This window comes from Nomascus leucogenys, chromosome 8 (assembly GCF_006542625.1).
Source record: "Nomascus leucogenys isolate Asia chromosome 8, Asia_NLE_v1, whole genome shotgun sequence".
Lineage (NCBI taxonomy): Eukaryota > Metazoa > Chordata > Mammalia > Primates > Hylobatidae > Nomascus > Nomascus leucogenys.
This window is the reverse complement of record NC_044388.1, coordinates 96,201,052-96,226,919: the sequence shown is the minus strand read 5'-3', so window position 1 is coordinate 96,226,919 and position 25,868 is coordinate 96,201,052. Positions and strand designations below refer to the sequence as shown.

At 42.7% G+C, this 25,868-nt stretch overlaps 1 long non-coding RNA gene across 1 annotated transcript; it reads left to right on the top strand.

Moving 5' to 3' along the window:
* The first annotated feature begins 11,685 nt into the window (after positions 1-11,685).
* On the top strand, positions 11,686-22,203 carry LOC115836289. Its single transcript, XR_004031236.1, has 5 exons — positions 11,686-11,772; positions 12,172-12,289; positions 15,422-15,664; positions 17,489-17,566; positions 22,118-22,203. It is a non-coding gene; the product is annotated as an uncharacterized LOC115836289 (long non-coding RNA).
* The last annotated feature ends 3,665 nt before the right edge of the window (positions 22,204-25,868 follow it).

Sequence of the window (25,868 nt, the reverse complement as noted above, 5' to 3'; positions counted from 1 at the left end):
TCTGGCTCCTGAATAAAGACATAAGGAGCATACTTGAACTTTACGCACAGCCTGGAGTCAAGCCCAGCTGAGACCAGTGATCCCATATGAATCCCTGAGAACCTGCAAGAATTGTAAGCCACCAACACTTTGTGGTTTTTTGTTAGACAGCATTATTGCCACAATAGCTGACTAATACAGGGTGGCAGAGAGTTTGAATATGAAGACCAGGGAGAGTGGGAAGATGATCTGAGTAATCTGGAAGTAGTGGCTTACAGCAGCCAAGATGATGAAACTTTAAAGTTCAACATTCCTGGATTCATCCCAGCTTTCCATGTCTACAACTTATGCATTGTGTGGTTTGGGGCAGATTGGTCAAGCTGTCTTTGACCCAACTCTTGTCTTACAAATTGGGGGTAATTGTAAAACCAACCTCAAAGGATTGATTTGAGAATGAAACGTGATTATGTAAGCTCAGCACAGGGCCTGATTGATGCTCCCTTTACTTGAAAATTATCATCTCATTTTTTTCTCTTGTTTACTCTTTATAATTCATATGAGATAACACTTTTTCATCGAAGTCTTCCTTGACTGCTACTTTCCCACTCCAGAATAGAACCATTTCTCCTTTATAACATTTATAGTAAATCGAAGTGACATAAAGGTATAATTTTTGGAGGTATTATTAAATGTTTACTCCGAATCTCCTCTACCAGTTTCTACATATTGAGAGAGCTGGGACAATGTCTGTATCTAGCACAGTGCCTAGAACATAGGAGATTAATGAACGGGTAAAAACAAGTACTAATAAATAGCAGTGATTCTGATCACTTTTATCCTACACACCTTCCTTTGCTCTTTGCACTATGTGTTGGGGAATTGGGTTGATTTAAAGGATTTGGGTGAACCATTGGCAGATCTGGGACTGAAATTTGGGTCTCCCTATTCCTAGTCTGGTGGTCTGTCCTGCTCACAGCACCACTGTGCCCTTCCAAAGCCACAATTTACATGGCTGGCTTGGAACCCTGCCTCTCTGCCTGAGATTAACCCACCAGTGGATGGAACAGGTTCCGTTTGTGTGCAGCAGTTTAGCTAGCATTTTGCTTTAACTTTTCTATGCATGATGTCTGGCGTCCCCAAATTGGCCTTTGTGGGGAAATCAATAACAGCTCATGCATGCAAGGCACATGTCCCTTCCACAGGACATTAAGCTGGCTATTGAAGTAACTGTGGCTGGAAAGGAGAGTTCTATTTGTAACTGAGGCAACTGCAGATGAAATGATGCTTTCCTATGTGTATTTGGGTAGATAACACTAATTCTCCCCCTCCTCATGTCTCCAGCTGTTGGCAGTCCTTCTCTCATTTTAGAGCTGTCTGCACCAGTTGCTTTCTTTCAGGAATTCTTAGTGATACACACACTGCAAATGAGGAAAGAGGGGCTTACTCTTCTCTTGGACTGCTGTGGTCAAATTCAAAGGTCCAGGGCCCTGATCTGAAGTCAGAGGACCTATATCCTACTGAGTCTAAATTTGTCCAGGGCCTCACTGAGCAAGCCAGCAAAAGTCAGTTCCGTTTTTTAGGTTGTAGTATTCCCATCTGGAAAACAAAGGGATTAAATGTCATGACTATCTCTATCTCCCTCCCTCCCTCCCTGTTGCTGTATCAGCTGTCCCATGTTAACAGCATCCTTAAAGGAATAATGGGGGAAGAAGAATGAACATCTATGAAGTATCCTCTATGTGTCAAACACTTAACATTCATTATCTCATAGAACACTCATAACAATCTTATGATTTTATTTTTCCATACAAGGAAACAGGCTTAGAGAGGGAAGATGACTCATTTGAAGTCACAGAGCTTGGGAGGATTTGAGACCACATTTTCCCCACCACATTAGGTAAGTTGTTGAGATGTTGAGATGATAGCTGCTAGCCACATGTTAGGTGTTAAATTGTGTCCACCAAAATTGATATGTTGCAGTCTTAACCCCCCTTACCTCATAATGTGACCTTATATTGGAGACAGGGACTTTACAAATGTAATCAAATTAACATGAAGCAACTGTGCCACAGGAGCTGCGGTCTGAGTTTAGGGTAATATTCTGGGAAAATCAGGCACAAAGCAGATCAGGCAAGATGCAAAATAACATTAATGAGAACAGAATCTCCTTACTAGTTAGTATTGATAGAGCATTTTCTCATTGATTCTTTCAATTTAAACTTCACACATCATTATCCAGGTGAGGAAACAAAGACTTCTAGAGACTAAATGGCTTCTGGAAACTACATAAATATACACAAACAGTTAATGATAAAGTTGGGACTCAAATTCGTGTTTGACTCCATGCCCAGTGTTATTTTCTTAAGTACAGCTCCTAGAGTCACCGAGCTCTTCAAAAGAGGCTTGTGCTACAATGATGATGATGATGATAATGATGATGATGATGGCAGTGCTAATGGTATTGCTAATGATAGTGTTGATAATGATGACAATTATGATGTGATAATGATGAAGGTGAAGATGATGGTGTTATTGATAATGACAATGACAATGGTGGTAGTGAATCTCACTTGAATTTAGGTCCAGGGTGGCATATGACACATATAAAAGAGGCATCTTTTAGGCAACTTCCTGAATGATCAATAGTCTAGCCTCTATTTACCTTTCCAGTTTTATCTCTTCTCACATTTCCTCACCCTGTGCTCTAGAGGAATTTGCTTGCCCTCTTCAGAAACGTATTTCCAAATCCAGCCTCCAGCCTTTTGCTCTTACAAAATCCCTATAAATAATGTGCTCTGTGGCACATTGATCAACAAGAGATGCTCTCCGATGAGAAAAGGCTTGCAAGGTCCCAAACATTTGGGGAATGCTAAACATTTTGCCCTTCTCTTGGAGAAGCACAGTGTGTGTTAGCATGGGAGAGGTTGTGAGACATCTTGTATTAATGTACCTATTTCACTTTGTCTAATACATATTTCCAAAATCTTTTTTGACTTGAGAACCCCTTTCTTATGTAATTCTTATCTATTGATACCCCAAAGAACAAGTGTTCTTTATAAAACCTTTGGGAAAACAGTACCCCATCCTTTTTTATCTCCTTAGCTAATCTTTTAAGACCAACCTCAACCCATATCATTCAGCAAGTCTTCAGAGATACCTCCATGGGGCTCTCCTCCCACCTCACTGAGCACCAATAACTTGCCTAGAGTCCTTCACTGGACACATATCCTAGACCTTTCCCACCCAAGATGGAGTCATGGAGAATATGAAGTCAGGGTCACAGGCTTCATTCACCGAGGCTATCCACTGGGGAGAAAGTCTAAATACAAAGCCAGAGATGGCTGCTGTAAGGGACATCTTCGACCCTATCCTAGAGCAGGCTGGAAGATGGGCAGCAGGGAATGGGAATGAGGAGGAGATATGGATGAACTGGGATCCCAATGCTAAAGGTCAGCTTCAACAGAAAAGATACCAGGGCAATGAGGCAGGGACCACAACATGGAGCATTTGATCACAGACAGAAACCTGTTTGGGTCAAATCTCATGTTCCTCTATCATGCCCTGATATGGTCTGGCTGTGTCCCCATCCAAATCTCATCTTGAATTGCAACTCCCACAATTCCCACATGTTGTGGGAGGGACCTAGTGGGAGGTGGTTGAATTATAGAGGTGGGTGTTTCCTGTGCTGTTCTTGTGACAGTGAATGGGTCTCATGAGATCTGGTGGTTTTAAAAATGGGAGTTTCCCTGCACAAGCTCTTTCTTTGCCTGCTGCTCTCCATGTAAGAGGTGGCTTGCTTCTCCTTGCCTTTTGCCATGATTGTGAGGCCTCCTAGCCACATGGAACTGTAAGTCCATTAAACCTCTTTTGCTTCCCAGTCTTGGGTATGTCTTTATCAGCAGCATGAAAATAGACTAATACAGCAAACTGGTACCAGTAGAGAGAGTGGAGGCTTTCCTGAAAAGATACCTGAAAATGTGAAAGCGATTTTGGGACTGGGTAATAGGCAGAGGTTGGAACAGTTTGGAGGGCTTAGAAGACAGAAAAATATGGGAATGTTTGGAACTCCCTAGAGACTTGTTGAATTGCTTTGACCAAAATGTTGATAATGATATGGACAATGAAATCCAGGCTGAGGTGGTCTTAGATGGAGTTGAGGAACTTCTTGGGAACTGGAACAAAGGTGACTCTTTGTTATGTTTTAGAAAAGAGACTGGCAGCTTTTTGTCCCTGCCCTAGAGGCTTGTGGAACTTCAAACTTGAGAGATGATTTAGGATATCTGGCAGAAGACATTTTTAAGCAGCAAGGTATTCAAGAAGTGACTTGGTGCCGTTAAAGGCATTTCCATTTCAAAATGGAAACAGAGAATAAAAGTTTGGAAAATTTGCAGGCTGACAATGCAATAGAAAAGAATATCCAATTTTCTGAGGAGAAATTCAAGTCAGCTGCAGAAATTTTGCATAAGTAACAAGGAGCCAAATGTTAATCACCAAGACAATGGGGAAAATGTCTCCATTGTCTTCATGGCAGCCCCTCCCATCACAGGCCTGGAGGCCTAGGAGGAAAAAGTGGTTTTGTGGGCCAGGCTGAGGGTCTCCAAGCTGTGTTCAGTCTAGGGACTTGGTGCCCTGCATCCCAGCCACTCCAGCTGTGACTGAAAGGAACAAATATAGTGCTTGAGCTGTGGATTCATAGGGTGCAAACCCCAAGCCTTGGCAGCTTCCACGTGGTGTTGAGGCTACAAGTACACAGAAGTCAAGAATTGATGTTTGAGAACCTCCATTTAGATTTCAGAAGATGTAAGGAAACTGCTAGATGTCCAGGCAGAAGTTTGCTGCAAGGGCAGAGCCCTCATGGAGAACCTCTGCCAGGGCAGTTCAGAAGGGAAATGTGGGTCAGAGCCTCCATGCAGAGTGCCTACTGGGATATCACCTAGTGGAGCTGTGAGAAAAGGGTCACCATCATCTAGACCCCAGAATGGTAGATTCACTGACAGCTTGTACTGTGTGCCTGGAAAAGTCACAGACACTCAATGCCAGCCTGTGAAAGCAGGAAGGAGTGGGGCTATACCCTGCAAAGCTACAGGGGCAGAGCTGCCCAAGGCTGTGGGAACCCACCTCTTGCATCAGCGTGACCTGGATGTGAGACACAGAGTCAAAGGAGATCATTTTGGAGCTTTAAGATTTGACTGCCCTGCTGGATTTTGGACTTGCCTGGGACCTGTAGCCCTTTTATTTTGGTCAATTTCTCCCATTTGGAATGGCTGTATTTACCCAATACCTGAACACCTCATTGTATCTAGGAAGTAACTAGCTCGCTTTTGATTTTACAGGCTCATAGTTGGAAGGGACTTGCCTTGTCTCAGATAAAACTTTGGACTGTGGACTTTTGAGTTAATGCTGAAATGAGCTAAGAGTTTGGGGGACTGTTGGGAAGGCATGACTGGTTTTGAAATGTGAGGACATGAGATTTGGAGGGGCCAGTGGTGGAATGATATGGCTTGGCTGTGTCCTTACCCAAACTTCATCTTGAATTGTAACTCCCACAATTCCCACTGTCACGGGAGGGACCTAGTTGGAGGTGATTGAATTATGGGGGTGGATCTTTCCTGTGCTGTTCTCATGATAGTGAATAAGTCTCACAAGATCTGATGGTTTTAAAAATGGGAGTTTCCCTGAGCAAGTTCTCTCTTCTTTTTGCCTGCTGCCCCATGTAAGATGTGACTTGCTCCTCCTTGCCTTCTGCCATGATTGTGAGGCCTCCCCAGCAGTGTGGAACTGTAAGTCCATTAAACCCCATTTTCTTACCAGTCTTGGGTATGTCTTTATCAGCAGCATAGAAACGGACTAATGCATGCCCCATATTCCTTTTACTCATTTCTGGCAGCTTCCCCTGGACCAATGATGTGCCTCAAAGCTTCAAAACTGACCCAGACTTCAGCAGGAGGAGACAGAATTGGATAATAGTTCTCCATTATCCACAGTGATTAATGTCTTTGTATCTTTTAGTTTGACACAAAGCTGGATCCATGGGAAATGGTTGGTAAAAAGTCTTGATTTGTTGTTAATAACAGTAATAATAATAATAGTGGATTGCATGCTGAGAATGCATACTGTGACAGGCAGGCACTGTACTCTGTATTCTACATCTATCTTAGAGTTAATTTTTCCAACAGCCCTGTTACGTTGTTATTTTTATGGTTATGTTTAGATGAGGAAACTGAGACTCTGTGATGTGCAATAGCTTGCTCAAGAAAACCAGCTTGAAGTGCGGCCACCAAGATTTGAACTGAGGTCTAATAATAAAGGCACCTACAGGATAACTATCTAATCAAGGCAAAAGCATGCTCTGATTTTTCTTCTCCAGAATTCTAGTGACTCAGCCTGTCACAGAGTGCAGGAAAAGCTGGAATTTAAGGTGGTCGTATTAGAGGTGACTTTCCACTGGATTGAGAATGGAGCTTTTGCCTGACTTCTACTTGGAGAGGTCATGCTTGGAGGCAGGAAGAGGCCCCTTGGCAGGGACTCTGAAACTTCCCCACCCACTGAGGCAGAGCTGGGACTGCCTGTCACTGGGACAGACAGGTAGAACCCAGAAATCATGTTAAAGCTACAGACTAGCTATGGGGGTTGATATAATTTGGCTGTGTCCCCACCCAAATCTCATCTGGAATTGTAACTTTCATAATTCCTATGTGTTGTGGGAGGGACCTGGTGGGAGGTAATTGAATCATGAGGGAGGGTCTTTCCTGTGCTGTTCTCATGATAGTGAATAAATCTCATGGGATCTGATGGTTTTAAAAAGTGGAGCTCCCAGGCACATTCTCTCTTGCCTGCCACCAGGTAAGATGTGACTTTGCTCCTTATTTGTCTTCCACCATGATTGTGAGGCCTCCCTGGCCATGTGAAACTGTGAATCAATTAAACTTCTTTCCTTTATAAATTACCCAGTCTTTGGTATGTCCTTATCAGCAGCTTGAGGGCAGATTAATACAGGGGTCCACAAAGTGGTGCTGCTTCAGAATCTACTGAATGTGAGAAGTGAGGGCAGCAGTTGGAGTGACCTTTCTAGAGAACAGAACCATCCATAGCCTTAAAACCTGTTAGAGGCTTCCCTTCTGCTCAGCATAAAATCTTAAGGGCTGACCACAACCTCTAAGACCTGCCATGACCTGGCCTCTCAATCTTCCCAGCTTCATGTTTCATTACTGCTTTGGACTGAATTATTTCCCCCTAAAATCCATATGTTGAAGCTCTAACCCTGAATGGGACTCTATCTTGAGACTGATATTTTGGGAGTAATTAAGGTTAATTATGTCATAAGTGTGGGCCCTAAGCAGACAGGTTTATAACCTTATAAGAAGAGGAAGAGAGAGGTTTCTTTCTCCCTCTCAGCTATCTGAGGACATAGCAAGAATGTGACTATTTGCAAGCCAGGAAGAGAGCCCTCATCAGAAATGACCATGCTGGCACTCTGATCTTAGACTTCTAGCCTCCAGAATTGTAAAAAAAAAAAAAAAAAAACATTTCTCTTGGTTAAGCCACCTACGCTATGGTATTTTGCTATGGAAACCCAAGCTAACTGAGATGAATTCTTCACTCCTCCCCTTTTATGCTCCAGCCAGATCAAACTCCCTCCCAGTTGCCTAAATTTACCATGCTCTTGCTCTCTTTTGCTTCCATGATTTAGCATATGTTATTATCTATGTCCAACATGCTTTTTTCTCTTCTTACGCTTCACGTTGCTAACTCTTGTAATCCTTCAGGACTCAGCATTGGATTATGTATTAGTCAGGATAGACTAGTTTATGCTGTGGTGACAAACATACCCCAGATCTCTCTAGCTTACAGAACTTGCTTCTCACTCTGTGACATGTCTAATGTGGGTAGGCAGGAGGTCTCTGTTCACTGTAGCCACATAGGAACCCAGATATATAGAAACACAAGACTTCTATAATCTCTGAGGCAAGAAAAGAGGATATGGTGAGTAGCTCACTGGCTCCTAAAGACTTTTGCCAAAAAGTGACATGTACCACTTCTGGTCACATTTCACCTGAGCAATCTACACAGCCATCCATCACTAACTGTCGTAGATGGCTGCAGCAATGGCCTGTGACTTGTTATTTCCTCCCCGTATCTGTGCCTTTGGGTAGTCCCCACCCACAGTGACTCTGGGTGGCTCTGTGATTTGCTTTGGCCAATGGGAAAATAACAAATTCAATGCAAGCAGAGACGTGAAAAGTGCTTGTACAGAGAGCTTGCCCTCTCTTGCTACTCCTGGAAACCCCATAATCAACAATATGTAAATAAGCTCAGTCTAGACTGCCAGAGACCTATGGCCCACAGTCACTCCAGCCAACAGCCAGCACCAGCCATCAGGTGTGTGAAACCATATTGTAGAGCCCACCATCCCCTATCAACCTGCCAGTCAGTGGAAGTCATGTGAGAATGTAGGTGAGACCAGCCCAAACCGCCAATTCACAGATTAATGAATGGTTGTTGTTAGGCTACTGTGTTTTGGAATGGTTTGTTACACAGCAAAAGCTAACTGGTAAACTATTTCAAAGTGTATAGGGAAGTGCTGTTTCTGGTATTTAGAAAGAGAGGGGAATAGGGTATTGTTAAATAATACTAATGACAAATTAATAACTACCACAAATCCCTTCTCCTCCATCCAGTAAAGACTTTGAGTCTCCTGTGAAAGCTAAGGTGGGGCTCCTCTTCTGTCCTATTTCAGTTTCCTGGGCTTCTCTGACACCCCTGCAACCCAGCACTGCTCTCACTTTGTAGCAACTGACTGGCTCCCTTAGAGCATGTCAACCAGCAGGCTCTGAATGGATAACAGGAGGCCGAGATACTGGGTTCCTTAGCCCTTGGAGTGGCCAGGTGGGCCCTGGGTCCATCTGCTTCCTTCAGCCACAAGTAGCCTCTTCTGTTTACTGTAGTGGGTTCTGCAGATTCAGTAATTAACTATGTGTAACTTGACATAAAAAAGGTTGACCTCTTATCTGGTATACCCCAGGAGGCTGCAGGTTTTGAGAGAGCAGGGCTGTGTTACATTTACTCTTTCTCAGATCCTTGCACTGTGTCTGACTCATAGTAATTGTTCAATAAATATTTGCTGAAACAAGGGACAGTGATTGAAGGTAGCTAGGAGTTGTTATCAGGGTGACCTGTCTGTAGTTAAGGCACCAGAACTGAGGAAGGGGATCAGCTAGACCTGCACTGTCCAATATGGTAGCCACAAGTCACAAGTTATAGGTTGAATTCTCTTCTCCCAAAATCCATATGTTGAAGTCCTAACCTCCACTTCCTCGGAATATGACTTTATTTGCAGTCCCATAGGACTGGTATCCTTATAAAACAGGGAAATTTGGAGACAGACACACACACAGAACATCATGTGAAGATGAAGACATAGATCAGGGTAATGTTTCAACAAGCCAAGGAATGCTGAAGATTGCCAGCAACTCACCAGAAGTTAGGTGAGAGGCATGGAACGGACTGTCTCTCATAGAACTCAGAAGGAAGATGCCCTACCAACACTTTGATCTTGAACTTCGAGCCTCCAGAACTGGGAGACAATACATTTCTGTTGTGTCAGCCATCTAGTGAGTGGTACTTTGTTAAGGCAGCCATGGAAAATTAATATACCACACGTGGCCATTTAAATTTAAATTAATCAGCATTAAAAATTTAGGTCCTCAATCCTACCAGTTATCCTTCAAGAGCTCAATAGCTGCACGCAGCCAGTGGTTACTGTATTATAAAGAAGACAGAAAACAGTTCCATCACCACAGAAATTTCTCTTGGCTAGTGTTGAGCTGTAGTAATCATTCTGAACTCTGATTGCATGTTAGACTGTCCAAGGAGATTTTTCTTTTAAATTAAAGGTCTCAATTTGAGATGGTTATAGATTCACATAAAGTTATAAGAAATAATACAGAGAGATCCTGTGCATTCTTTACCCAGTTTCCCCCAATGGTACCATTTTGTAATATATTAGGAAAAGATCACAAGTAGAATATTGACTTTTACATAGTCAGATGTAGAACAGTTCCATCTCCAAAGGGATCCTTACTGATGCCTCTTTAAATTTATTGTCATTGACAAACATGGTGCTTAACATGATGTTTTGATACATGTATACATTGTGGAATGGCCAAATCAAGCTAATTATAATATGCATTACCTCTCATATTTATAATTTTCTATGATGAGAATGCTTAAAATCTATTACCTTAGCAATTTTCAATATACAATACATTGTTATTAACTGTAGTCACCACGTTGTACAGAGATCTCTTGAATTGATTCCTCCATCTAAATGAAACTTTGTACCCTTTGACTAACATCTTCCCAATCCCTACACCCCCCAGCCTCTGTGACCATGATCCTACTCTCTGCTTCTATGAGTCTGACTTTTTTAGATTGCGATTATAAGTGAGGCCATGTGGTATTCATCTTTCTGTGCCTGGCTTATGTCACTTAGCAGGTTCATCCATGTTGTCGCTTATGACAGGATTTTCTTCTAGTACTCCATTGTGTATATATGCCATTTTGTCTTTGTCCCTGATGACCCCTTTTTTAGCCAATCCCAACTCTTCCTGGCTAAGAGAAGAGAGACATATTCTAGGCACAAAGAATAACATATGAATGACCAGAGGGGAAGAAGACCTTTCTGGGTCCTATAATTATTCCAGCATAGAATAGAGCATTAGAGGTGGGGAGATGATAGAATTATTCCCTAAGAGATGTGGACTAATACGGACCAAGACAACACCTTCTCTACTTCCCAGAAGAAAGCCATGGGCAGAGAGAGTATTCCAACTAGAAAAGAGGTTTACATCTTGACTTCCCTGGGTCCTGGTTCATTCGAAGTTTGCTGGTTAGCAATTCCTTGTAGCTAAAAATACTTGTAACATGATGGATCAATTACTTTTTACTTGGAGGAGTTTTTGACCATTTGGGAAGGAGGGGAAGGCATTGGGGTTCTTGAAGTCTTTCTCATTCTTGGGGGTGTTCTGGGTGGGAGGGTTGAATGAAGGGTCTCTCACTCTCCTTTTGCTACAGTAAGTTTTCTATGATCTCACTTCCCAGAGGGAATAAAAAGCAGAGAAATGGGCTTTAAATCCCATTTATATTCATTAACACCCTAAAGATGAAAAATACCTTTCCATTATCCCTGGGATAATTCAATCCCATTGCACAGGAAAATGTTATAAATCTTTGTCACTACAATCTCAGGGGCATGGGATTAGGATGTACTGTGCAGAGCAAACCAGTATGGTCCTGCCAGAAACTTTCCAGGCCTGTTGTTGAGCTGGGTTTAGAAACCAGTGTTAAGGCATTTAAAGCACAGCCTTCCCAAAGAGCTCCTGGAGATGTACCAGGGTCCTGAGCTTAGCTGAGGGAAACCCAAAGAGCCAACAGAGGGGCTTCTGCTCTTTGAAGCATAGGCCATAGGCTCCTCACAGTCACCAGATAATAATAAAATGTACCTAGCATGTAGTGAATTCTTCTTCCACGCTATGAACTATGCCAACCTAATTCTACCTCTTTCATGCCTCTGTTTCACCTTTGTTGATTTATTTATCCATTTAAGATTTTTTTTCATAATTGAGGTACAGCTAATGCATGATAAAGTGCACTTATTGGATCTATGTCAAGTATCCACTTAAATGAATGTTTACCTATGTGTTCTCCATCTGATCACCATCCAGGCCAAGACGCTGAATATTTGCAGTGCCCCAAAAGTTTCCTTAGGCCCTTTCCAGTTAGCATCACCCTCAGGTAATTATTCTTCTGACTATAATCACCATTTCTTAGTTTTGCCTGTTTTTGAACTTCATGTAAATGGACACTTCCAGCATGTACTGTTTTGTTTTTCTCTGCATAATGTCTGAGATTCATCCACATTTTGTGTATCAGTAATTCATTGTTTTTGTGGCATTGCACTATTCCATTGCATGAATAGATCTCAGTTTATTCACTGTTCTGCTGATGGATACTTTGGGTGGCTTCCAGTTTAGGGCTATTTGAATAATTTGTTGCTTCTTTTTTTCTTCATTGTATTTATCATTACTTGACATACTAAATATCTTACTTCTTTATTTGTGCTGTTCTGCCCTAGCTAGGATATAAACTCCATGAAGGCCAAATTTTTTTTCTTTTTTCCCCCTATATCTCCAGCATCAAGAACACTGCCTGGCATACAATGGACACTCAATCAATATTTGTTGAAAGAATGAACAATGGAATGATTGGTCGTATTAACCATCATGTCTGGTGACAAACCAAACTTGACCAGGTTTGCCTGGGACTTTGGCATTTAGCACTGAAAGTTCTATATCCTGGGAAATCCCTTTGCCCTGAGGAAACTTATGTGTGGCTTTTATTATGATTCCTGATTTGTAGCTGAGGACATTGACTCAGAAAATTTCAGTGACTTGTCCAGTTACCCCATCAGAGAGTGATGGAGCCAGGGCCACTCAAGGCCAGGTCTTTGATGAGAAAGACAGAATCTTTGCCTTTCAGGCTCCAAGGATGAGAAGACTGTCCTCTAACAAGGAGGGTTATAGGACTCATATCTACTAAGCTGAGGAAATTTGAGAGTTCTAGCATGTTGGAACTAGTAGTTCTGAGTTTGATTAATACTTATGTACTTATATTTTTTGAGACAGAGTCTCATTTTGTTACAGAGGCTTGAGTGCAGTGGTGCAATCATTGCTCACTGCAACCTCAAGCCCCCAGGCTCAAGCGATCCTCCCACATCAGACTCCAAGTAGCTGGGACTCTAGGCATGCTCCACCATGCCTGGCTAATTTTTGTAATCCTTGTAGAGGTGGAGTTTTGCTATGTTGCCCAGGCTGACCTTGAACTCCTGAGCTCAAGTGATTCACCCACCTTGGCCTCCCAAAGTGTTGGGATTACAGGTGTGAGCTGCCACACCCAGCCCTGGGCTTGAATATTAGCACAACCATTTGCTGTCACTGTGAGCCTGGGGAAGTCACTACATTTCTCTGAGCCTTGCATTGGTGCTAAGGGGATTCAAATTCCTCTCTCACAGGTCACTGTGAGGATTCTATAATTTGATGAATGGAAACAGTCAACTCTATCCTGACACATAGGGGCTTTCATTATTATCACTAAAAACAGTTGTATTCGTTTGTTCATGCTGCTATGAAAACATACCTGAGACTGGGTAATTTATAAAGAAAAGAGGTTTAATGGACTCACAGTTCTGCATGGCTGAAGAGGCCTCAGGAAACGGACAATCATGATGGAAAGGGAAGCAAACATGTCCTTCTTCACATGGCAGCAGAGAGAAGTGCTGAGCAAAGGGGGAAAAGCCCCTTATAAAACCATCAGATCTCATGAGAACTCACTCACTATCACGAGAACGGCATTGGGGTAACCACCCCCATGATTCAATTACCTCCCATCAGATCCCTCCCATGACATATGCGGATTATGGAAACTACAGTGCAAGATGAGATTTGAGTGGGGACACAGCCAAACTTTATCAACAGTTTTTTGAAATGCACTTGTTTCTAATACATCCTTATCATCCCACATATAGTGTCATACTCAATGGTGAAAGACTGGAAGCCTTTCCTCTAAGATCAGGAACACTCACCCACTTCTATTCAATATAGTACTGGACATTCCAGCCTTAAATAATTGAAGAAAAAAAAAGACAGAAAAGAAGTCATTCACATTGGAAAGGAAGAAGTAAAATTATCTGTTCTCCAACGACATAATCTTATATGTAGAACCTAAAGTTTCCACAAACAGCCTGTTAGAACAAATAAGCAAATTTATCAAAGCTCCAGGATAGAAAACCAACACACAAAAATCAGCTCTGTTCCTATACACTAACAATGAAAAATCTGAAAAGGAAATTAAGAAAACAATTTTATTTATAATAGCATCAAAAGGAGTAAAATATATAGGAATAAATTTAACCAAGAAGTAAAAGACTTGTACATTGAAATCTACAAAATGTTGCTGAAAGTAATGAAAGAAGACACCAAAAATGGAAATAAACCCCTGTTTGTGGATTATAAGCCTTAATATTGTGAAGATGCCAATACTGCCCAAAGCGACCTACAGGTTCAGTACAATTTCTATCAAAACCCCAATGACGTGTTTTGCAGAAGTGAAAAAATCCATCCTAAAATTCGTATGGAATCACTAGGGACCCCAAATAGCCAACCAATCTTGAAAAAGAACAAAGTCAGAGAACTCACACTTCCAGATTTCATAACTTATGACAAAGCTATAATAATAAAAACTGTGTGGTAAAGGCATAAAGAAAGACATACAGACCAATGGAATAAGATAGAGGGCCCAGAAATAAACACTCACATACATGGCCAAATGATTTTGGCAACAAGGATGCCAAGACCATTCAATGGGGAAAGGACAGTCTTTTCAACAAATGATACTGGGAAAATTGATATCCACATGCAAAAGAAGGCAGCTGAAACTGTACTTTGCATTATATACAAAAATTAACCCAGAATAGGTGAAAGGCCTAAATATAAGAACTAAAACTATAGAACTCTTGGAAGAAAATATAGAGGAAAATATTCATGACATTGGATTTAACAATGATTTCTTGGATATGACAATGAATGCACATATAACAAAAGAAAAAATAGACAAATTATACTTCATCAAATTAAAAACATGTGGATCAAAAGACACTATCAACAGAGTGAAAAGCAGAATGGAGTAAATATTTACAAATCATATATGTGATGAGCAATTAATACTCAGAATAGGTAAAGAGCTCCTATAGTTCAACAACAATAAAACCAGTTAAAAAATACACAGAAGACTTGAATAAACATTTCTCCAAAGAAGAAATTCCAAAGTTAGAGGACATATTAGAGCTGCATTTTTCAAATTTCAGATTGGGATTTTTTTAGTGGTCGTGAAATCAGTGGAGGGGATCTCTGACTAGAATAGAAGAGGAATTACCAGATGTGGTAGCACAGTGGATGAGGCCGACTAGCCAGTTTTGAATCCTGGCCTTGCCATTTTCTGGCTGTGGGACCACAGGCAAGTTACTCAAGGGAATTTGGGTCTCACTTCCTTCACCTATAAAATGGGCATAATAATAGTAGTTACTTCATGAGGATGAATTAATATTTATTAAGGGTTTAGAATAGAGCCTAGAACATAAGAAATGCTATATGTGGTTGCAATTATTGACACGACTTATTTTGTAATACTTAATATTTTTGTCTATTTATGTATGCATGTACATGTACAGGGCTATGATATAAAACACAGTTCTTAGCATGAGTTGTGTATTTCTTATTCTGATCACCCAGTTTATGCCTCTTTGGGGGAATGTACAGAACATCACTTACTGTTTCATCTCACTCTCCTCTGAGCTATGTACTGATATTAGCATCATCCCATAATGCAGGTGAGAATGTGAAGACTCACAGTAGTGGGGAAGTCGTGTCTCCACGTCCATGCAGCTCAGGAGTGGGAGAACCTGGATTTGAGTGAGCCCTGATTGTCGCCTTGAGAACCACCATATTTTCAGAGCCTTGCCTTGCCTCTCAGAGGTGAGAGCCACCTCCATTTCAACACGGCCATCGCTGGAGCTGAGGCAGCCTCCTAGTCGCCCCAAGCAGGACAGATGCTCTTTGGCTCCTTTGGGTTGGTGAGTGAGGCTGCAAAATGGCTTTTCATTTCATATTTGTGTGTTGATGTACACATGTCTTTTCCCTCTCAGCCTTTGGTTGTTGTCATCTTTCCTTTTTCCTTCCAGTAATAAAATCTAATCTAATTTCCAGTAGATGTAACTGAAATTTTATTTCCAGAGTTGGGTCCTGCAAAGCTGTCACTGACTCTGGGGACCTCAGAGAGAGATTCAGGCTAGCATGGGGGGACAAATAGATCCAGGCCAGGGAATTGCCCTAATATCTGTGCTGATTATGGCACACGAATAATAAAGATGCATCTACAGCTGGCTGGGGATCAATATCCCAGAAGAGGGGAGTGGAAAGAGGCTGCAGCCTCAGCAATGGGCAAGATCTACAGGCATGCACCATTATGCCTAGCTAATTTTTATTTTTGTAGAGATGGGATCTTGCTGTGTTGCCCAGGTTGCCCTCGAACTCCTGAGCTCAGGTGATCCTCCCACCTTGGTCTCTGAAAGTGCTGGGATTCAGGTGTGAACCACCATGCCTAGCCAGTTCCAGGGGTCTTGCAGGACATTGAGACATTTGGGGACTAGGTGGGCATTTAGTACCAGGTATGTCATCATCTATCCATGCTGCTGGCTGCTGGGACATCCTGATTCTCAGCCCATCTCAAGAGCAAGATGCCCCATAGCTGGTCTGGAATGATGACCACACTCTGATAGTAGAGATAAGATGCTGCCGTTCCATATAGGCAGTGACAGTTTTGTTCATTCCAGAGCTATTCGGTTCTCCCAGAATAGCAGAATGTCAGGACAAGAGGGATCCTAAGGCTCTAGTAGAAAGGTGTATCCCCACATTTAGCATAAATGGGGCCACACTATCCTAATAATTCACACTGCTGCTTGCAGAATGGCCAAGACATGCCAGGGCTCTGTTGAATCTTTGATCTTCACCTATACAAACTCTCAGTAAGAAGTTATTGGCCGGGCGCGGTGGCTCACGCTTGTAATCCCAGCACTTTGGGAGGCCGAGGCGGGCGGATCACGAGGTCAGGAGATCGAGACCACGGTGAAACCCTGTCTCTACTAAAAATACAAAAAATTAGCCGGGCGTGGTGGCAGGCGCCTGTAGTCCCAGCTACTTGGAGAGGCTGAGGCAGGAGAATGGCGTGAACCCGGGAGGCGGAGCTTGCAGTGAGCCGAGATCGCGCCACTGCACTCCAGCCTGGGCGACAGAGCGAGACTCCGTCTCAAAAAAAAAAAAAAAAAAAAAAAAAAAAAAGAAGTTATATATAGTCCTATTTAATAAAAGATGACAGGAGGGCTCAGAGAGGTTATTTAAGTTGCTTAAAGTCACGCAGCTAGAGTTGGGATTTGAACCCAATGTGTCTGACTCTAGATCCTCTAGGTGTGGTCCATGGGTCAGCAAGATTAGTATCACCTGGGAGTGTATTAGATATGTAGAACTCAGGCCCTTTTTCTATACTTTGGATCAGAATCTCTGTTTTAACAAGATCCACAGATGATGTGTGGGCATATTAAAGCTTGAGAAGTGTGAATGTAAAGGATTTTCCTTCTCATTGCTGTGTTTCATAGAATCTGGCTGTTACTAAATAAATGAACTGATTAACTAATGAAGAAGCAGACACATACCAACTTGAATTCCAGGGTTAAAGAGTAATCTTCAGCAAAGCATTTAATTTTCACAGTAGTATCAATAAACATTTGCACTCAGGAGGAGAGGAAAGTGATTTCTTTACCTGGAGTTAGATAAAAGATCATGGTGGGTGCAAAGAGTAGTGAGCAAATCTACTTCATCTCTCCATTTTGTTTCTCTTCTAGGGAGCACAGATATCAACTGGACATGAAGGGTTGGGACAGGAGAGAGCCTGTGTGGAGAGGAGGTTCTTCCAGGAGGTGGTAAGAGAACCAGTTCTCATTCATCAAGTGTCTACTTTATGCCAGGCACTGGGCTAAGTGCTTCACATATGCAATAGCTGTGGTTTCAGTCTATAAACCCAGATGAACAAGAACTAAAATAAAACTCCCTTTCCTTTTCCTTATCATTTTGAGCCCCCAGTTTGCTAAACAGGAGAAATCTAATCTCAGTTCATTTGGGTCCTACCTTGCCTCAGAATATGTCTAAGTTCCAGGGGTCTTTTTAAAATGTAAATTTAAATGTTTTAGAGACAGGGTCTCACTCTGTGGTCCAGGCTGGTGCAGTGGCATGATCATAGTTGATTACAGCCTAGAACTCTAGGATTCAAGCGATCCTCTTATCTCAGCCTCCTGAGTAGCTGGGACTATAAGCATGCAGCTCTGTGCCCAGCTGTATTAGTCCATTTTTGCACTACTATGAAGAAATACCTGAGACTGGGTAATTTATAAATAAAAGAGGTCTAATTGGCTCATGTTCTGCAGGCTGTACAGGGAAGAATGGCAGCTTCTGCTACTGGGAAGGCCTCAGGAAACTTTCAATCGTGGCAGAAAGCAAAGGTCAAGCAAGATTGTCTTATGTGACCAGAGCAGGAGAGAGAGAGGGGGGAAAGATGCCACACACTTTAAAACAATCAGATCTAGTGAGAACTCACTCACTATACAGTACCAAGGGATATGATACTAAACCATTTGTATAAACTCTTCCCCCATGATCCAATCACCTCCCATCAGGCCCACCTCCAAAACTGGGGATTACAATTCAACATGAGGTTTGGGTAGGGACACAGGTTCAAATCATGTCATTCTACCCCGATCCCTCCCAAATCTCATGTCCTTCTCACATTTTAAAATACAATCATACCTTCCCAACAGTCCTCCAAAGTCTTAACTCATTCTAGCGTTACTCAAAAGTCCAAAGTCCCAAGTCTCTTTGAGACAAGGCTAGTCACTTTCACTTATGAGCCTGTAAAATCGAAAACAAATTAGTTACTTCCAAGATACAGTGGGGTTATAGGCATATTATACTTCCATTCCAAAAGGGAGAAGTCAGCCAGAAGAAAGGGGCTAAGGCTCCATGCAAGTCTAAAACCCAGCAGGACATTCATTAAACCTTAAAGTTCCAAAATAATCTCATTTGACTCTATGTCCCACATCCAGGACACACTGGTGTGAGGGGTGGGCTCCCAAGGCCTTGGGCAGCCCTGTGCCTGTGGCTTTGCAGGGTTCAGTCCCTGCTACTGCTTCCAAAGGCTGGCACTGAGTGCCTGTGGCTTTTCCAGGTGCAGGGTGAAAGCAGTTGGTAGATCTACCATTCTGAGGTCTGGAGGATGATGGCTGTCTTCTCACAGTTCCACTAGGCAGTGCCCCAGTGAGAACTCTGTATGGGAGCTCCAATTCCACATTTATGATCCACACTGCCCTAGTAGAGGTGCTCCATGAGGGACCCTCCCCTGCAGCAGGCTTCTGCCTGGACATCCAGGCTTTTCCATACTTTCTCTGAAATCTAGCTGGAGGACCCCAAGCCTCAACTCTTGCATTATGTGCACTTGCAGGCTTAACACCATGTGGAAGCTGCAGTGGCTTACAGCTTGCTCTCTCTGGAGCAGTTGCCCGAGATGTACCTTGGCTCATTTGAGCCACAGCTGGACATGGAGAGGCCAGGATGCAGAACAGTGTCCTGAGGCTGTACAGGGCAGTGGAGCTCTGAACGTGGCCCACAAAGCCATTCAGTCCTCCTAGGCCTCTGGGCTTGTGATGGGAGGGGCTGCATGAAAGTCTCTGGAATGCCACCAAGGGCTTTCTCCCATTGTCTTGGCTATCAACATTTGCTTTCCTTTAAGTTATGCAAATTTCTGCAGCCTGCTTGAATTGCTCCCCTGAAAATGGGCTTTTCTTTTCTACCACATGGCTGTGCTGCAGATTTTCCAAACATTTATGCTCTGCTTCCCTTTTAAATATAAGTTCCATTTTCAGATCATTTATTTGCTCACACATAAGCATAGGTTGTTAGAAGCAGCCAGCCAAATCTTGAACACTTTGCTGCTTAGAAATTTCTTCCACCAGATACCCTAAATCATCACTCTCAAGTTCAAAGTTCCACAGATTCCTTGGGCAGGGGCACAATGCCTCAAAGTTCTTTGCTAAAGTGTAACAAAAGTGATGTTTGCTCCAGTTCCCAGTAAGTTCCTCATCTCCATCTGAGATCTCATCAGCCTGGCCTTCACTGTCCCTGTTACTATCAGCATTTTGGCCACAACCATTTAACAAGTCTCTAGGAAGCTCCAAAATTTCCCTCATCTTCCTGTCTTCTTCTGAGCCCTCTACACTCTTCCAATCTGTGCCTGTTACCCAGTTCCAAAGTTGCTGCCACATTTTCAGATATCTTTATAGCAATGCCACACTCCTCAGTACCAATTTTCTGTATTAGTTTGTTCTCATACTGCTATAAAGAAATATCTGAGACTGAGTAATTTATTAAAAAGAGGTTCATGATTCTGAAGGCTGTACAAGCAGCATAGTGGCTTCTGCTTCTGGGGAGGCCTCAGGAGACTTACAATCATGGTGGAAGGCAAAGAGGAATCAGGCACATCTTACATGGCTGGAGCAGAAGGAAGAGAGAGAGAGGGAAGATGTTATACACTTTCTTTTTTTTTTTTTTTTTTGAAACGGAGTCTCACTATCGCCCAGGCTGGAGTGCAGTGGTGTGATCTGCAGGCTCTGCCCCCCGGGGTTCACGCCATTCTCCTGCCTCAGGCTCCCGAGTAGCTGGGACCACAGGCGCCCGCCACCTCGCCCGGCTAATTTTTTGTATTTTTAATAGAGACGGGGTTTCACTGTGTTAGCTAGGATGGTCTCGATCTCCTGACCTCGTGATCCACCCACCTCAGCCTCTCAAAGTGCTGGGATTACAGGCGTGAGCCACCGCGCCTGGCCAATGTTATACACTTTCAAACAAGCAGATCTTGCGAGAATTCACTCACTGTACAGTACCAAGGGGGATGATACTAAACCATTCATGAGAACTCCACCACCATGATCCAATCACCTCCCACCAGGCTCTACCTTCAAAATTGGGGATTACAATTCAACATGAGATTTGGGTGGGGACACAGATCCAAACTACATTACTGGCTAATTTTTATTTTTGTAGAGATGGGGTCTTGCTTTGTTGCCCAGGCTGGTCTTGAACTCCTGGGCTCAAGTGATCCTCCCACCTTGGCCTCCCAAAGCTCTGGAATCCCGGGTGTGATCCTGGCCAGTTCCAGGGGTCTTATAGGAAATTGAGGCATTTGGGTACTGGGAGAGCGTATGCCATGTAGTATCAAGTATGTTATCTATCCATGGTGCCAGCTGCTGGGACATCCTGGTTCTCAGCCTGTGGGTTGCTGCTGGGTTCTCCTTTACCCTGATTGCAAGGCATCCTCTAACGCCCTCAGTTGTGTCCCCACTGCTCTAGCCCCCAGGATCTTTCTGTGGTGCCTGAACTGTCCTGGGAGCATGAATGCTGGGAGGTAGTCTCAGGATCTTCTGCCTAGATCTGAGACTCAGCTACTTCTACAGAGAAGATTTCTGAGCTGTGGTTGGGGACAGAAGCCCCCTTTGCTTTCACATTCCTGAGTCTATCTAGAACATCTGTCACCCTCCCTCCAATCTACCACACACAGAGATGTGTGTTGCTGGGGAGGATGGGAACTCCTTCTCTGAAAGCCCCAACATCTACTTACTCTTTGCTTCTGAGGAATCTTTTCTTCTGCTTGGAGGACAGGAAGCCTTGTTTTGACTCCACATTGTTTTCCTCAAATCAATATTAATATCCTAGCTCCCATAAGGTCTAAGCTTTCAAGTCTTTTCTCTGAATTCTTAGCTGATATCCCTTCCCTGCATCAATGAATGCCTGGGAGAGTAGCCACCTTTCTGCCTGGGTGAGAAGGGCTAAGCACCATGGAGAACAAAGGAATATGGGTAGAAACATCCTTAGATTGTAACTCACAGTGTTATTTCATTTAATCTTGCAAGTCTGCAAGAGTTAACATTAGCTGCTAGTATTACTCTGAAAGACAGAGAAAGAGAAACGAAGCCATAAAAGAGCAAAAGATTTGCCCAAGGACACAGAGTTAACACAATCTGGAGCCAAGACAGAAACTCAAGACTCTTACCTAGGTCTAGAGCCCAGGAATGTGAGTAAGACCATGAAGGTTTGACTCTTAGCGTGGCCACTCCCCAGCTGTGTGTCTTTGGCCAGATCCCCTAACCTCCCTTAGCCTTCGTTTCTTTATCTTCAAAATGAAGATGATGGTGGTGGGACCACCTCATGGAGATGACCTATAGGTAATGATTACAAACATTTCTAGCACATGTAAATGCTCAATAAAGTTCAGCTATTATTAGTATTGTTTTGTTATTATATTGTTTTCCAAGCCAATAGAACACAGCATCATTTAAAGTTCTGGGATCTTAAGGTAAATCTCAAGATGTCATAATTGAAAGAAAGGGGCTTTAGAAATAAATCACTTCCACTTCCTTATTTTACAGATGGAAAAACTGAAGCCCAGGAAGGGAAAGGAGGATACCCAATGACACCGTTTGATGCTATTAAAAAGAAGAACAGATTTTGGTGAAAGGTAAAGGGTAAATTTTGCAGAGGATGAAGAAGAGATGCCTGGGAGACATTCTGGTGGAGATGCCCAGCAGCAGTTAGACATACATGTTTTTGCTCAGCAGAGTCATCTGGGCTAGAGTCTGAGATTTAAGAGTTGCTAGCATTTTGGGTGGCTAAAACCCCATTGGGGTGGCTGAGATTACCCATGGGAGGTGTGAGGATTGGTAAGAAAGGAAGGTAGGGGTGGAGTTTTAGGATTTACCAACATGTAAGAGGACAACAGAGACGGTGGCCATTGAAGAACCCCAAGAAGGAAAAGAAGGAGACACAGCAGAGAACCAGGAGAGAAAGGGGCTGCCAGAAAAAAATAAATGCAGCTTTCAGTTGCAAGAAGAATGAGTTTTGGAGAAGCCAGGTGCAGCAGGGAAGGAAAGGAAAGAAGGTTAAGTCAGGAAGTAGAGTTTGGTTAAGGCTAAGTAGGGGCTTGAGAAGTGTCTCTGAACATGATCAACCCAAGTGAGGGTTAATGATGGCCATGCTGTCTGTTGAGGACCATAATGATGAGCAACTTTATTGAGCACCTTCAATCATTGGAATTATAATTAATTATTCACTCATTTCTTTGTTTGAAAAAATAGAGCTTTGTTGTAGATTTTCTTTGTTTCCTGCCATGGCAACAGAAATGAACCAGGTGACAGTTCCCCAATCAGCAAGGTTTTGGCTGTGCATCCATCTATGCAATTGTTTTCTTGGAAGCTCAGACTATGAGCCGGAAGAGGTCTCGCAAGGTAAATCATTTGGCTGCTAGTCCAACTCAGAAATGTCTACAATATGCTTGGCACGTGGTCCTCCAGAATCTGCTGGAGCACTTCTAGGGAAGCTCCTTGCCCACCCCGGGCATTCTATTTATGATTTAGTACCTGGAACTCCTACCTAGTTCTTCCTTACATTGACCTCTTTCTGAACTTCCACCTAAATGACCTATATCTGTCCCCTGGAGTCACATTGAACATCAATTTCCCTTTCCAGTGGCTTTTCTTATTTGAAAACATCTCTTGTGGTACACCTTCAGACTTCTATTTTCTTGTTAAACATCTCTGTTCCATCATCCTTGGGTCATTCTTTTAGCCCCCATGAGGCACATAAGGGCACAAACTAAAGGACTGTCCTGGCACCAGCCCAGCTGCTACAGACTTAGTTCTGAATCAACCCAGTCACTTGCTTGTACCTCTCGTTAGTCTTTCAACCTTTTTATTGCTGACTCTGTCTGCTTATCTTTCTGATCTTGGTCTTTACTTAACTGATTATTAATTTGAACCTTGGCTTCCCCATATACTAGCTGTGTGATTTGTGCAAATTTTTCAAACTTTCTAAGCCCCATTTTATTTTACTTTTATAATTTCACCTTATATCTTAGATTCAGGGGGTACATGTGTGCAAGTTTGTTACATGATATTAATATATTGCATAGATGCTGAGGTTTTGGATACAAATAATCCCGCCCCTCAGTAAGTGAGCATAGTGCCTATCAGTTAGCTTTTTAATCCTTGCCCCCCAAATAGTCCCCAGTGTCTATTGTTGCCATCTTTCTGTCCGTGAGTACCCAATGTTTAGCTCTCACTTCTAAATGAGGACATGTGATATTTGATTTCTGCTCTTGCATTAACTTGCTTAGGATAACGACCTCCAGCTGCATCCATACTGCTGCAAAGAACATGATTTTGTTCTTTTTTATGGTGCGTAGTATTCCGTGGCTTGTAGGTACCACATTTTCTTTATCCAGTCCACTGTTGATGGGCACCTGGGTTGATTCCATGTTTTTGCTATTGTGAATAGTGCAACGATGAACATGTGAGTGCGTGTGTCTTTTTGGTAGAAAGATTTGGGATTTTTTGGGATATATATCAAGTAATGGGATTGCTGGGTCTAATGGTAGTTCTGTTTTAAGTTCTTTTAGGAATTTCCAAACCACTTTCTATGGTGGCTGAACCAATTAATTTTCCCATCAGCAGTGTATAAGCATTCCCTTTTCTCTACAGCCACTCCAACATCTGTTGTTTTTTGACTTTTTAATAATTATCATTATGACTGGTGTGAGATGAGATGGTATCTCACTGTGGTTTTAATTCGCATTTCTCTGATGATTAGTGATGATGAGCATTTTTTTTCATATTTTTTGTTGGCTGCTTGTATGTTTTCTTTTGGGAAGTGTCTGTTCATGTCTTGCCATTTTTAATGGGGTCTAATCCCCATTTAAAAAATGAAGGTAATAATTGTACCAACCTCATAGGATTATTGTGAAGAGTAAATGAGACAATGTGTGCAAAGTTTTTAACATGTGGTAAGCACTCAAAACAGGTAAGCTGTTATTGATGGATTTATTTTAATTTAACAAACATGCCTAATTACTATGCATCAGACACTGTTCTAAATATTTTGTAAAAACTAACTCATTTAGGTTTCATAATGACCTTGTGAGGGATAAATATTATTATGCCCTTTCTATAGATGAGGAAACTGAGAAGTGAAATAAATAATTATGCATTGTGTTAATACTTATTGCTCATGGTATCAATCAGCTTTTGCTCACAACTTCAAAACTTCAGTGACTTCTGCCAGTGCCAACTGATGTGGGTTGGATTCTACTGGGCAGTTGTGCTGGTCTCATTTGGGCTCACTCATGTGCCCACGCTTTTACTGGGGACTCTGCTCTAGGTTGGGTTTTCCTGGGGGGTTTAGTTCTTGCCATGCATCCCTCATGCTCCTTCTTGAACTATTGGGTTACTCAAGGCAAGAAAGCCCAATTGTACACGTGCTTCTCAAGACACTGCTTGCTACATCTGCAAACATCCTGTGGTAGGCAGTCTTCTAAGATGGTCCTCAATAATCCCGGCCTCCTGAATTCATACCCTTGGGTAATCCCCTCCCTTTGAGTGGGGCAGAGCCTGTGACTTGCTTTGAACTGATAGAATACAGCAAAAGTGATGGGCTGTCAGTTTTGTGATTAGGTCACAAGAGATTATGACTTCTGTCTTGCTAGCAGATTCTCTTTAGTGTCTCCTTGGCTTGTGTGCTTTGTTGAAGTGGCCTGCACAGCAAGAATGGAGGGCAGCCTCCGGCCAACAGCGTGGGTGGAACTGAGTCCTGTCAATAAAGTGCATAAGCTTGGATGTGGAACCTTTCTTGGTGGAGCCTTGATGTGACACAGGTCAGCTGACTCCTTTATTGCAGTCCTGTACAATGTGAGACCCTGAAGCAGGGGACCCAGGTGAACCATACTGAGATCCTTGTCCCCAGGAACTATGATATAATAAATGTGTGTAGTGTTAGGCTTTTAAATTTGGGGGTAATTTGTTACACAGCAATAGATAACTAATGCACATTCCTTTGGCCAAAGCAAGTTGCATGGCCAGGTCTGGGGTAGGTGATTATGATTTGTGTATAGAAAGAGAGCATTGTGAAGCTACAAGATAAAGTGGATGGAAGAAGGGTAGGGTGGAGAATTGTAGTCAAGAATGCAATTCACCATGTGCACTAACTGCATGCCAGGAGACATGGACATGGGAGATGCAGAGCTGAGTGTGACCTTGGCCTTGCCTAGGGAAGCTGATGATCTTGTGGGAGAACCAGAACAGCCTTTTGGAGTCCAAGTAATAATGTGCTCAACTGGCACTTGACACCGAT